The sequence below is a fragment of the Podarcis raffonei genome, chromosome 15 (genome assembly GCF_027172205.1).
Source record: "Podarcis raffonei isolate rPodRaf1 chromosome 15, rPodRaf1.pri, whole genome shotgun sequence".
NCBI lineage: Eukaryota > Metazoa > Chordata > Lepidosauria > Squamata > Lacertidae > Podarcis > Podarcis raffonei.
In genome coordinates this window covers 34392642-34406833 of record NC_070616.1, presented here as the reverse complement: position 1 = coordinate 34406833, position 14192 = coordinate 34392642, and the positions used below count along the sequence as shown (strand labels likewise).

At 41.0% G+C, this 14192-nt stretch overlaps 1 protein-coding gene and 1 non-coding gene across 2 annotated transcripts in view; one reads left to right on the top strand and one right to left on the bottom strand.

Annotated features, from left to right (window-relative positions):
* The window catches only part of TCF7L1 (transcription factor 7 like 1), a 70745-nt gene that overhangs the window by 13615 nt on the left and 42938 nt on the right, over positions 1 to 14192 (top strand). The window lies entirely within an intron of this gene.
* TRNAG-CCC (transfer RNA glycine (anticodon CCC)) lies at positions 7506 to 7576 on the bottom strand. Its single transcript has one exon. It is a non-coding gene; the product is annotated as a tRNA-Gly (tRNA).

Sequence of the window (14192 nt, the reverse complement as noted above, 5' to 3'; positions counted from 1 at the left end):
CTAATCCCATATGGGCTATAGTTGGGAAAGCGTGTGGAGAGTTGCATATTGTTCAAAGTCATATTTGCAATCCTTTTCTGTACTACTCTACATAGGAACATGTAGCTGCCTTATTCCAAGTCAGATCATTGGTCCATCTAGCTCAGTATTGCTTACACTTGCTGGTAGTAGCTCTCTAGAATTTCCCAGCCCTACCTGGAAATGCTGGAGATTGAATTTGGAACCTTCTTCATGCGAAGCAAATGTTCTGCCACTGAGCTACAGTGGCTACAAGAGCATAGTTCTAGGAGATATTAAAAGGACCCTTGACCATTAGGTCCAGTCGTGGCCGACTCTGGGGTTGTGGCGCTCATCTCGCTTTACTGGCCGAGGGAGCCGGCGTACAGCTTCCGGGTCATGTGGCCAGCACGACTAAGCCGCTTCTTGTGAACCAGAGCAGCGCACGGAACGCCGTTTACCTTCCCACTGGAGCGGTACCTATTTATCTACTTGCACTTTGAGGTGCTTTCGAATTGCTAGGTTGGCAGGAGCAGGGACTGAGCAACGGGAGCTCACCCCATGGCGGGGATTCGAACCGCCAACCTTCTGATCAGCAAGTCCTAGGCTCTGTGGTTTAACCCACAGCGCCACCCGCGTCCCCTAGGAGATATTAGAATCTATATAATGGAAATGTTTTTCTAGTGCCATGTGTAAACCTGCCATGCAGAATAAGTCTGCAGAGGTTTTATGTCTACTTACTTACACATGCTTACACTAGTAATTTGTGGTATTATACATTGATAACTTAAAAGGTAAAAAACCCAACAAACTAGGTTACAGCTTAAAAACTTCCCTACTTGGTCACCTGGAAGTTTGTTTGTTTTTCACTTGCCACAGGAGATCTGAGAAATGGTGATTTACATAATGTGAAACCTGTGAGGGTTTGCAGGAATCAGGCTTTGGCTGTGCTTGCTTTATGGGAATCAGGTACAGGCCAGCAAGCGCAGTCAGGTGACGAGATGCGCTGCAGCTGGGAGCGAGCTCAGGAGGACTATATAAGGCCTGCATTTCCCCCTTGGCCTTTGCCATAGTGTGAACTCCAGGTCCAGGTCCTGCGGTCCAGTTATCCTGCATCCTGATCTCCTATTGTTCATGACCTCTGTTGGACTTGTTCCTGACCGTAGACCTGCCAGTTGGACTGCCTCTGCTACCAGCACCACTGCCCGTACCCTCGTTCTGCCGTACTGGCCCTGGACTGTTGCTGCTCACTCCCCGGATCATGACAATTTATAAGTCTGGTACAGATGCTAGGTGTTGTTTTTTTTTTGCTTATATGGCTTTCAGAGAGAATATCAGAATTCATTCTGAAGTTCTAAAGACTCTTAACATCATCAGTGGTCCAGTTAGCACATAACAGTCAGGGGTGGACTTTTGTCTTTCAAATTTCTGTGGCACTTTGTGTGAGGTCAAAATTCAGTGCCCCCTTGCCTCTTGCCTTCTGTTCTGCTCAATTCACTACGCCTTGGTTGCGGCGCCCTGTGGCGCCTCCCTAAGCTTGGTGCCCAATGCCCTAAATCAATCTCTGTAATGGTAAGCCATGGTCTAAAACCATGACTTCAACCAGCCCTGTGTATAGTTGATAGGGTCTGCTGTTGCTCATGGGACATGCCTCCATGCAATTATATTCCTGTTTGCCTGCCTGAACCATCACTTTGATTTGTGTATTCCTGGCCAAGAGACATGAATGTTAAAGCAACTCAGATAATTAAGTGTTGGTTTACTGCTCGTCTTCTCCAAGTCAGGGGAGGATATCTTCTGCTTGTTCACAGAGCTGTTTGACCTTGCTGATAGTCTTTGAGGTTTTTCAAAGCATCCCAAAAAGTACCAGAGTCACATTAACTGTATAAAAACTTATCTGACTGAAGACTAAAAACTAGCTAAACAAAAGACAAAAAACTAGCCCTGTGCTGGATCATGTTCCTTTATTGTACCTGCCCCTCTCTTTCCTGTGCTGCACTGAGAGTAAAGGAACGTGAACACTGGCTTAACTTTTCATTTCTTTTCAAGCAAACCACAAGTAGTAGTCAAGGTTTGTTCTTGGCTTGCCACTTGTGGTTTGTTTAGGGAGAAATGACAAGCACTGGTTTGCTTGTAATGCTAAGCTAGTGATCTGGTTTGTTTCCTCATGGCACAGGGAGAAAAGGGCTGAACGCAATAAAGGAGCTCGCATTAGCGCACTGCTTGTTCATGGGAAACCATGGTTTTGACTTGCCATTACATACAAACCAGGCCAGTGTTGCTTAAGAGTACAGTGGTACCATGGTGACTTTATAGACTGAAGAGCTAAATAGAAAAATCCTCCTTTGGGAATCATATATGAAAGCAGCATTTGTTGTTGATGGAGGGTTAGTGCGTGATGCTTAGGAGCTCAGGTGTTTGGCAGTGTGGAAATATTGTGTTACTCACACTATATTCTCCAAATCTCTCTCCATTGTTCTGGTATTTCCTTCTCTTGCAACTAAAGTAGATTAGCTTACTTATCTTGCAGCAGTGAGGTTAACAGAACAATCTCTCTTTTGGAATGAACATAGCTCTGCCAAGTGATGAATAACATGGGCATCACCTGTTATTATCTTAAGTTGAGAACAATATAGATCTGGCTTTCAGAGAACAGGTTGAGACTAGACAAGAGTAGCTGTTGGGGTAACTAGCCCTGAGTATGTGTTGTTAGTGGTGCATACCTTCCCCCCCTTCTGGCTGATCTTTTTCTGTTTAAGAGAACTTGAGAATATTGATGTTTAGAAACAAGGTTTTGGGGGAAGTAAAATATTATTTTGCTTTATATCCCACTTTTTGAGTAGAGTCCTCGGAAGTGGCTCACAACATTTATAAAACAAATACATTTAAAGCCATACAATTAAAAGAAAAAGCAGTCCAGTTGGAGCAGAAGCATGCTCATAGTTCTGTCTTTGCTTGTCTCCCTCTCCCTCCTGGAATCCTCATCATAGACAGAATCCGTCTTGTATTTGTCAAGACAGCTTGAGTAAGCTGGATGCTGTAACTATTAATGTACCAATTTGCAAGGTTAGCAAAACGCTATTGTTGTTCAACAGAAAACTATCAAAATAAGGTGAAGCAACTCTTTATCGTACTTGGAGCCAGCCATTTAAAATGTCACCTTTACATTCTGTCCCCATCAGACCATAAGATATCTTGCATTTCTTGTGGTGAATATTTTTGATAGAATGGTGCATCTTTTATAAGTTACAAAAAAAGTATTTAAAGTTCTTAAAACTTCTCTATACAAGACAATTTTCCTGTATGGTTTTCTCTTTCCCGTAGGAAATAGCATGAACATACCATCATGTTTGATTTTTCTAAATTTATTTTTATTGGCTTTTATTTGCAAATTATATGAACTTAGTTGCATAACGACATAACTTACAACAACAAACAGAGAAAAATTAAAATAAAACTAAATTCTCAAGTTTTGTAAACTGGATCATGAGAAAGTGTTGGTGCAGTTACAATATGATGTGCTGTAGCACATTTAGATTGGTGACCACAGGTAAGCAGTAGTTTAAGCCTTCAGTAATTTGGTTTTACATATTTTAATTTCCATCCTTTAATTGTCGACTGCACATAGTTGAACTAAACAGAAATAAAGAAGCGATAGAAAAAAAAGGAAAAGCAGGGAAGGGTAGGATCACTTATACATACCATCAAATATTATATACTGCAGGTAATGCCATGCCATATGCTTCATTGTTTACATAATTAATAAAATTGTATCAAACAGCATAGAAATTGTCAGGTTTCTTTTGTCCTTTTGCCACTTTTTGTTTTTGTGTCATAAGTTATTAGGGGTTTGAATGGGTAATCCCATCAGTACCTTATGCCTGTGAGTGCTGGGATGTTAATTTTAAGTTCACGTCTGTGTTGTAGCGTTCTTGCACAGAGCTCTTGGTGGAGGTTTATCACACTGAATTTTCTATGACTTTTTCTGTTATTCTGAACTTTAGAAATATGTCATTTTTAACTACCTTTTGAAATTATTGTAGAGAAGGTGAAAACTTCTGCTGATACTTTTTAGATGTTTCTTGCTATTTAACATTTGTTTGCTGTTACATTATGCTAGTTGGTTAAAAATTTACCTTGAACATTTGGCTAAAGAAGACCTACAAGATGTTTTTCCCCAATTCTATTTCAGCTTACAGCAACAAAGTGCTTCAGGCTGCCCTTCATTGTACCTCACTTTAAGCGGCCTCATTAGAGGAGTGTTGTGCATGTGTGTTGTTCTGTGCAGCTGGTTTAGATTATTTAACTCAGCCATTGTTTCTCTCCTGGCCTGACTTTGGTAGCAGGGAAAGAAGAACTGGAGAATACAATTACTCATTTTGGAACTCAAAAGAACCATTTATTGTTTCTGGAGTATCCTGAAACAAGTGTATAAAATGGACTAATCATTCCAGCAGTCCAGAAATGAGAATTTGTCAGTCTCATCTTAAGAGAGAGGAATTATATTGGGGTGTAAAAGGAGTTCTCTGCCATCTTCTAGGCTTCTCTTAATACCCTGGTGGCAAGGGAAGATATGACATTCCAGTAGATCCCTCATTGCCAAGATAACTTTCAGGTCAGTTAATGGAACTGATCAGTGATTAATAAATCACTACTGTGGGCTAGTCAGTCCTTAAAAGCCTAACATAATTAGTGTGAAAGAGGCTCACTTGTCACATCTAGGTGAATTTGCAATAATAACTTGCCTACATAGTATTGTGATACTGTGTACTGTTTGGGTGGTTCCTGCCTTTTCCATAGGTCTTTCTTGAATCTTTACCACTTTTGACTTCTTGCTTTACCTTGAGAACAGCACAGCTTTTGCAAAAGGCTCTGAGAGTCTTCTAAATAAAAATAGTAGTTATAAGCTGGGAACACAATGAGGCAGTTATGTGACTTCTTCACCCATTGACCCACGCTTCTGGGTCCCACTCAATGCACATTCTCAAAATGCCAGTTGATCAAGTGATTTGGGTGCTGGTTGAGGGTTTTACTTCAGTTTTGTATCCGAATCCTGCTAGTAGAATATCAACAGAGTAGCATGAAAATTGTTTATAGGGCTTGGAAACCAGATCAGTAGGTTTCAATCCTATGCCCTTTTAAAATGTGTTTCTTTGGGGGGGGCGGTTATTGGGTTGCTGTTTTTATTTTGATTATATATTTTGTGGTTTTATATTCTGATTTTGTTCTGTGAACTGCCCTGAGATCTTCAGGTATAGGACATTATATGAATTCAATCAACAAACAAACAAACAAACAAACTTCATATGAAATAGCAGGCAGGTTTTCTACTAAGAACAGAAATCTATCTATTCATAAATAGAAATCCACAGCGAAAAGCTAGACCACCTTCAATATAACTTATTTGTTCTTATAACTGAAGGCTGTGGTTGGGGAAGATACCCCCATGCTATTTCTGTCTCTGTTAATAATGAAAATGGTATGAATTTTACAAAATATATTCCTGTAATTATTTTAAGGTGGCTACCAACAGAATCTAAGTCAGGATAAAAATATGAATCTTCATTCTTCCAACTCCTTGTCCAGCACTCTTTCTGCTAAACCACAGTGATGCAGCTCTTTCTCATAAGAGTATGTTGTAGAAGGGAAATAAGAGTTGAGAACTAAATATTGTGAGAAATAAACAGAATCATATAATTGTAGAGTTGGAAGGGAGCCTGAGGATCATCTAATTCAAACCCCTGCAATACAGGAATATGCAGCTGTCCCATACGGGGAGTGATCTTGCAACCTTGGCGTTATCAGCACCACATTCTAACCAACTGAGCTAGCCCGTGAATTCTGTATGTCAAATGCTGATGGACGAGATTGGATGGAATTACTGATCCAAGAAACATTTCTGTTTATAGTGATGGAAAGTCTTTTATCGTTCTGAGGGGGGGAGGAGAGAACCCTTTAAGCCTAATATCTCTCACAAATGCACCAGTTAAAATTGAATTATTCTGTATTTTTATATCTAAAAAGTAATAGGGAGGGATTGTATGTGAGTGAAAGATAACAAAACTTCACTTCAGCACTTGCTGGAGTGGAGGCATAATCACAATGCTCTAATATAGCCTTATACAGGTGGTTTTACTCAGCTGCCAGGTTGAGCACACACCTTATTGCTGTCTTTAGAGTGAAGGGATATTTTTCTTAATAATTTCTACTTTCTTTGATACAGAATTCTTAAAGAGCTATTACATGATTTGTAAACTGTTTATGGTTCCACATGTTCATTCCCTGTCACTTCCTTTTGGTTTATCTAACAAACTGAAGACAGAGTAACAATCCTGGACTCCTGAAGGCATTTTTGGCTGGTGGGATTTCCATTTGCTGGACAAGGCTCTTCCAACTGATTGTATCTAGTTTGGCTTGGATAGTGACAATGTCTGAATAGGCATGAATAGAGCCATTCAAGTTGATGGACAAGAGCTGAAAGCTGCACACAAAAGCCACTGGGCAGTCACTAGAACTAGCAGCTTCAGCATTAGGCCTTAGCAAGGCAAGGATGATAAACAACAAAGAACAGTGAACAAGCTTTACTGGGGCTTTGAGTTGATGCCATTTCCCCACACCCAGAAAAGGCAATGGACATGGCAGGTAGCTGATGATGTAATCAGTTGTGGATGCAGAAGCTGAGAGGTGTGTGTTTGTGTGTGTGCGCGCGCACACAGTACGCGGAGTGGGACAGAATGGGCAAACTTGATGTCTTGTAAAGTGGCTGATAATATTTAATAAAAGCAGCTGCCAGTAGCATTCTGTGGCTAATGCTGATTAGTGTTTGCCTGACATATCACTAAAAAGTGATTTTAAAGAGATTTGATTTTCAATGAGAGATGATTCTCACATGCCTGAAAGTCTAAATGTGGACTTGTCTGAGTGTACAAATAACTCTAAAATTTGTACCCTCTCACAAGGCTGCACAGTTTAAGTATGATAGTATATAGTTGCTTGTTTTGCTGTCTGTGGCTGTCTCACCATCTGACATTCCTTAATCTGTTTTCTGTAGTTTGCAGGAATGAAGCTATTTATAATCTGCCTCCCTGAGGAAAGGGAGTTGAAGTCTCTCTCCGCCCCCCCCCCGCCATAATATTTTACTGAGTTTTCAGAACGTAATTATGCTGTAACAATTTATTCAAGATAGAAGATCGCTTGTTCTTACTTGTCAAGCATGTTACTACAGAAAGGAACAAAATTCTTCATTGGACATGCAAAATTGACACTGTTGCCCAGTTCATACAAGAATAATCCATGTATCTGGATGCTTCCATCTCTTCATTCCTTCCCTTCCTTGCTTGTACATCCAGCTTTGGTTGAGATTTCCTAAGCTATACTTTCTTGTAAAAGCCAAATTGAGAAACTGTTGTTTAAATTTCCCTCCAAATCAGAATTTGATTGTTTGGATGTCATTAGAAACTGCAGTTTAACTTTGATTAGTTTTTTTTCTTGAAACATAAAATGCTTTTCGCGCTGCCCGGGAATTGAACCCAGGTCACAAGAATGGGAATCTTGCATGATCCCACTACACCAGCAGCGCTGATGGAAACTGCAGTTTAAAAAGTCAGGACATCTTTGCCAAAACCAGGCACAGAGGCAGAGAAGAGAAGGGACAGAGCAAATGGAGATCCAACAAGCACATGACTTGCTCCTAATAAAACTCTTTTTTTAGGCCAAGGCTGTTGCAGTTGAAGCAGGTGTTTGTGCCCTTATTACTTTGTTCTTCTTGTTCTATATATTTATCTGAATTACATTAGTTTGCCAGTCACAATGTGTGAGGAGGGAAAAGAAAACCACACTATATGCCTGTATTTCAGCCTGATGTTCAACCTGGTATGTTTGCACATACAGTGGTACCTTGGGTTACATACGCTTCAGGTTACAGACTCCACTAAACCAGAAATAGTACCTCGGGTTAAGAACTCTGCTTCAGGATAAGAACAGAAGTTGTACTCCGGCAACACGACAGCAGCAGGAGGCCCCATTGGCTAAATTGGTGCTTCAGATTAAGAACAGACCTCTGGAACGAATTAAGTACTTAACCCAAGATACCATTGTACTATAGTTCAAAGTTGCTGAACATTTTTCAGCGGACAGTGGCAATAGTAGGTGGACCAACAGATGTAACTTTTGTACAATAAACTACATAACAACTATGCAAAAGTCAAGTACCCCACTGTGTGTGTGTGTGTGTGAAGCAAGAAGTGTTAACACTGTTCAAAAATGCATTCCACTGAGCAAAAGGCACTCAATGAAGGTGTAGAGTGAGGGCGAGTAAGAGATGTGGTCTATGGAAAGTCCACAGAGATGCCTGGAGGGCTGCATTTGGCCCTCTAGATTTGATGTTTCCTAACCCTGCCATAGTTTCCATAAGTATGCAGAAGAAAACCATTTTAGTCCTCCCCTAGTGCTGATGAGAGCAACAAACAGCAATCCCTGGTTTGAACACAATACTAAGCTATGGTTTGTGGTTTGCTGATCCTGTTAATTCTGGGATAGGAGCAAACTAGGAGTGATCTCCATGTTTATTGTTGTTGTTTAGTCGTTTAGTCGTGTTGGACTCTTGGTGACCCCATGGACCAGAGCACGCCAGGCACTTCTGTCTTCCACTGCCTCTCGCATGCCTCCCGCATGCCTCCTCCATGTTTATGGAAAGCCATTAATTATGGGTTGGTTACTGACTGAGATGTACAAACTGGGCAATAGGTGAACTCAGGTAGACATTCTTGAAGGAGTTCATATATTAGTTCCTTGTTATCAACATCAAAATTAACATTTGAAATTTAATGCTCTGAGTAAATGTTTGAGTTTTACCTTTTCTTTTTTAACTGAAAAACTTGCATGTATCAGCCAATGTAACCTTGCATGTAACCTTCAGTAATTCTGCAACAGAAGCACCTTTCAAGCTTCTGTAGAACCTGTTGGTGGAAGTCCTTAAAACCTATTTCTCTGCCCACACTGATGGAATGCAAGGCTTTTCTTCAAAGAAATATGAAACGGGTGCTTGAATATGTAGGTGGGTGCTTGAAAAAAATGTAGGTTTCATACTAACAGTTATTTCACATTTTTTTCTCATACTCTGTACTATTACTTCAGCAAATGTTTAAATGTCTGGATTTCCCTGAAACACGGGAACACAGTTCCGATCATTTTCGGATTGCTACAACCCTATTTATGTAGGGAAGCACAGCAACTTGCAATTTACATGTGTATGTATATCTGAAGTAAATTATGGATTAGCTGCCTTGCGTCTGCTGCATGCCTGTGAGTCCTTTTAGCTTTTAGATGGTAAACAGATTCTCTAAATCTACAGTACTGCCTGCGAGCCAAAGGAAATTGTTGATGTAAATTCTTGAGGAAGCAGGAGCAAAGGATTATTTCACTATATGACAAGATACCATTGTCTCATTTTTCCTTGAGATAGGATCACACTGGAGCAGCTTCCCTGTCACCAGAGAGGAGTTTTACCAAATACAGTGGTACCTCGGGTTACATACGCTTCAGGTTACATACGCTTCAGGTTACACACGCTTCAGGTTACACACTCCGCTAACCCAGAAATAGTACCTCGGGTTAATAATAATAATAATAATAATAATTTATTATTTGTACCCCGCCCATCTGGCTGGGTTTCCCCAGCCACTCTGGGCGGCTTCCATAGAAACCAAAAATACACTAAAATATCACAGATTAAAAACTTCCCTGAACAGGGCTGCCTTAAGATGCCTTCTGAATGTCAGGTAGTTATTTATCGCTTTGACATCTGATGGGAGGGCGTTCCACAGGGCAGGCGCCACTACCGAGAAGGCCCTCTGCCTGGTTCCCTGTAGCTTTGCTTCTCGCAATGAGGGAACCGCCAGAAGGCCCTCGGCGCTGGACCTCAGCATCCGGGCAGAACGATGGGGGTGGAGACGCTCCTTCAGGTATACTGGGCCGAGGCCGTTTAGGGCTTTAAAGGTCAACACCAGCACTTTGAATTGTGCTCGGAAACGTACTGGGAGCCAATGTAGGTCTTTCAAGACCGGTGTTATATGGTCTCGGCGGCCGCCCCCAGTCACCAGTCTAGCTGCCGCATTCTGGATTAGTTGTAGTTTCCGAGTCACCTTCAAAGGTAGCCCCACGTAGAGCGCATTGCAGTAGTCCAAGCGGGAGATAACCAGAGCATGCACCACTCTGGCGAGACAGTCCGCGGGCAGGTAGGGTCTCAGCCTGCGTACCAGGTGGAGTTGGTAGACAGCTGCCCTGGACACAGAATTGACCTGCGCCTCCATGGACAGCTGTGAGTCCAAAATGACTCCCAGGCTGCGCACCTGGTCCTTCAGGGGCACAGTTACCCCATTCAGGACCAGGGAGTCCTCCACACCAGCCCGCCCCCTGTCCCCCAAAAACAGTACTTCTGTCTTGTCAGGATTCAACCTCAATCCATTAGCCGCCATCCATCCTCCAACTGCCTCCAGGCACTCACACAGGACCTTCACCGCCTTCACTGGTTCTGATTTGAAAGAGAGGTAGAGCTGGGTATCATCTGCATATTGATGGACACCCAGTCCAAACCCCCTGATGATCTCTCCCAGTGGCTTCATATAGATGTTAAAAAGCATGGGGGAGAGGACGGAACCCTGAGGCACCCCGCAAGTGAGGGCCCAGGGGTCTGAACACTCATCCCCCACCTTTGCTTCAGGATGAGAATAGAAATCGTGCTTTGGTGGTGCGGCAGCAGCAGGAGGCCCCATTAGCTAAAGTGGTGCTTCAGGTTAAAAACAGTTTCAGGTTAAGAACGGACCTCCGGAACGAATTAAGTACTTAACCCGAGGTACCACTGTACATTGTAAGTTAGCAGCTATGAGCTCCAGTCTCAAGGTTGATGCTTGTTTGGAGACCTTGAACATTCTTGCATTCTTGCCTATTCTCTTTTCCTGCCCCAATCTGTACCTCCAAGTGTAGCATCTTCAGTTTGGGTGTAATTTAAAAATAAAGTACTATGAAAGAGAAAGAAGAGTGAGGGGGCAGAGGAGGCTTCAAACTAGGAAAATAGCAAGTACAAGAAAGGAAGAACAGCAGAGCATAGATTGACCCTGGACCCAGACTGCTTCCTTATCAATTAGGAGTTTCCTTTCACATCACACACAAGCAGTGAATTTCTTTCTAATCATAGCTGAGCCTTTCCCATTGTGTTTTGGCAAAGAGAGACAGTGGATTGTGAATGGCTATGGATTTCTTATGCACCTGATTGTGAGAGACCAATGAGACTTACCTACTTAATTCATTTTTTATTTTGCTAATTGGTCAGTCTTAAAGTAGTTTAGATCTCCCAAAATGTAATATTGTGCAAATTCAAGATTGAGTGTCACACAACTTTCCCCAAAAATTACTTTAGAACATTGGATGAACTGTAGCTTATATTTTAGACTATGTGTGAGATCAGCTTTTTCTGGGCTAAGGGTGATAACCCTCCAAGAGCTGAATGTAAAAGTGGGTGTGGCTGGAGTGTAAAAGTAAGTATGCCAATATTAATCTTTTGAATCACAGTGGGATACCTATGAGAGCAGTACGTTTTTTTAAAAAGTAAAAATTTGGGGGGTCAGGTAGCAAGCTATAGAAAGCCTCTTGAGAAGCCTTTTATATAGCTATATCCAGCAGTTATCTTTTATATTTTCAGAAAGAGAAACAGCTTGTTTTGAGTGCAAAATAGATTATATATTGCACTATGGAGGTATGCAACCTATTAAGGACAGGGTTACATTCCTTCTAAAGAACCAAGTATGCAGTTTGGGGATTCTCCTGGATCTTGCCCAGGGGTCAGCAACCTTTTTCAGCCGTGGGCCAGTCCACCATCCCTCAGACCAGGGGGGGCGGACGGACTATATATATTTTTTGGGGGGGAATGAACGAATTCCTATGCCCCACAAATGACCCAAGAGATGCATTTTAAATAAAAGGACACATTCTACTCATGTAAAAACACCAGGCAGGCCCCACAAATAACCCAGAGATGCATTTTAAATAAAAGGACACATTCTACGCATGTAAAAACATGCTGATTCCCGGACCATCCATAGGCCAGATTGAGAAGGCTGTATCCGGCCCATGGGCCTTAGTTTGCCTACCCCTGGCCTAAGCCAATACCACTCACATTCTGCAACCAATAAAGTTGTGGCCTTTTTCACCCATTAACCTAAAATACGGTTTCATGTGTCTTTATTCCACTTCCCACCCCTGATCTTGCCCATCTCTGGATGCACAGGTGCCAGAGCCTCTTACCAGCTTTGACTTCAAACCATGGATTGTGAAGTTGTCTTGTTTCAACGAACCGTAGCTAAGATCAAGCTCATTTTAGGGTTGGGGTGCCCTGATAAAATGAAGACAATCTTAAATGGAAGTGGAAGCTTATGGTTTTCATTATTATGGCCATGCTGGGATGTGGAAAGAGAAGAACATGAACACCTAAGGGTTCTTGTGGCTTATCCTCATAATGCTTAAACTTGATTTAATGCACAGACACAACCTATTAGATATGTGGTGAATAAAGAAGAAATAGACTGTAGTATATGAAGGCCTCTAAACAGACTCTGAATGAGCCTGTGAAAATCCAGTAGCTTTCCTGGATTTGGGGTCACTTTTCTCCCACAGTGTTCTTCCACTAGGTTGCAATCAGTCATTTTATAAGTGGAAGAGGCTTTTGTTAGTGGAAGGGTACTTGGGTCTTATTTATTTACATTACTATTTGTACCCCACACCTTCAGTCAAAAATAAATAAAACCCAGGAATAATAATAATGCAATAGTCAAATAACAAACAAAGACATTTAATAGGATCATCAGTTTCAGTAAATTTAAATCCCAGTTTTTCTTGTCACCCTGATAGTATTAAAACAAATGTGTACAGTTAATGAACACATTTTGCCATTTAAATATTTCAGTGAAGTTCATTATTGCAATACAATTGGACATAAACACATTACAGCACAATTAGTTCCATAGATGTTAGTGGAATTACACAGATATTTTTGGGACCACTTGTGATATTTTGAATGTGACCTGTGATTTCTTTTTTTTTCTGATGTTAGGGATTTATGTACTGTACATGTTTTCAAACTTCATAACTGTTCTAGTAAGTAAATTAATTCACCTACCAGATTTTTAAAATGATATTACCGTTTGTTTTTGTGTTTTTTTTAATAAAAACTGTAGTATAGTAGTCTTAAAGGTGTTTTTCTCTGTGTGCCTAGACTCAACTTGCCTATTCTATAAATATGTCAGCTCTTTAATGACTCAGTTATATGGTGTAAAAAGTTATGTTTGGAATGTACTTAGTAGTGTGAGATTGAGAGCAGTTTGAAGTGCCAAAAGCTGACATTCTGATAAATTGAGGCCCTGATAATTTGAGGCAATTAAAATATTCTATTGAGCCAAATTTTATATCTGTGCAATCTACTATCTCTACAAGTTAAAGTCTGCTTCACCTGGACACAGTGGCATAATTTCCTCATTGCATTCAGTGTAACAGTTACATTATTGATGTTGTAAAACAGTCATTTGCTAGTAATTTTTGTTTAAATGGTTGCCACTGTAGCAAGAGCTGTCTTGACAGTAGAACACTGCTTGGTGGGTTGATAGGGCTTTGCTTCACTAGAGGCATTGTAGTAGAGACTGGAGCACTATATGTGAGGGATGCTGTACATACATCTTCCACTGAAAACGGTAGTTGGACTAGAGGACCTCTGTGATACTGTCAGCTGTGATTCTTCAAAATATTTGGTTACTTTATATTGGTGCCTATTTTTTGTATAGACTTTAACTGTATAAAATGTGGATTTCACATCTATGTAAATAGTTTTATTGCTAGAGAATATGCAACTATGTGAAATGATAGACAAACTCTCAATGAAAGAAAATATAAAATACATGTCCCACTTAATCCAGTTTGCAAGTGTATTTAGTGTAAGTTACCTGATACTCAGGAAGCAGAGACAATATATTCAGCAAAAGCCTTGCATTTAAGGTGCAGATGTTGTTGTTTTTGAAATGCAAATTGCATCACCTTGGGGGGGGCAGCAACTGATAATTCACTGGATCAGAGGAGTCATGGAGATGGAAAGTAGGCTTGGATAGGAAATTTAACTCTTTGTCTTATGAGACCTAACTTTCTGGCCAAGC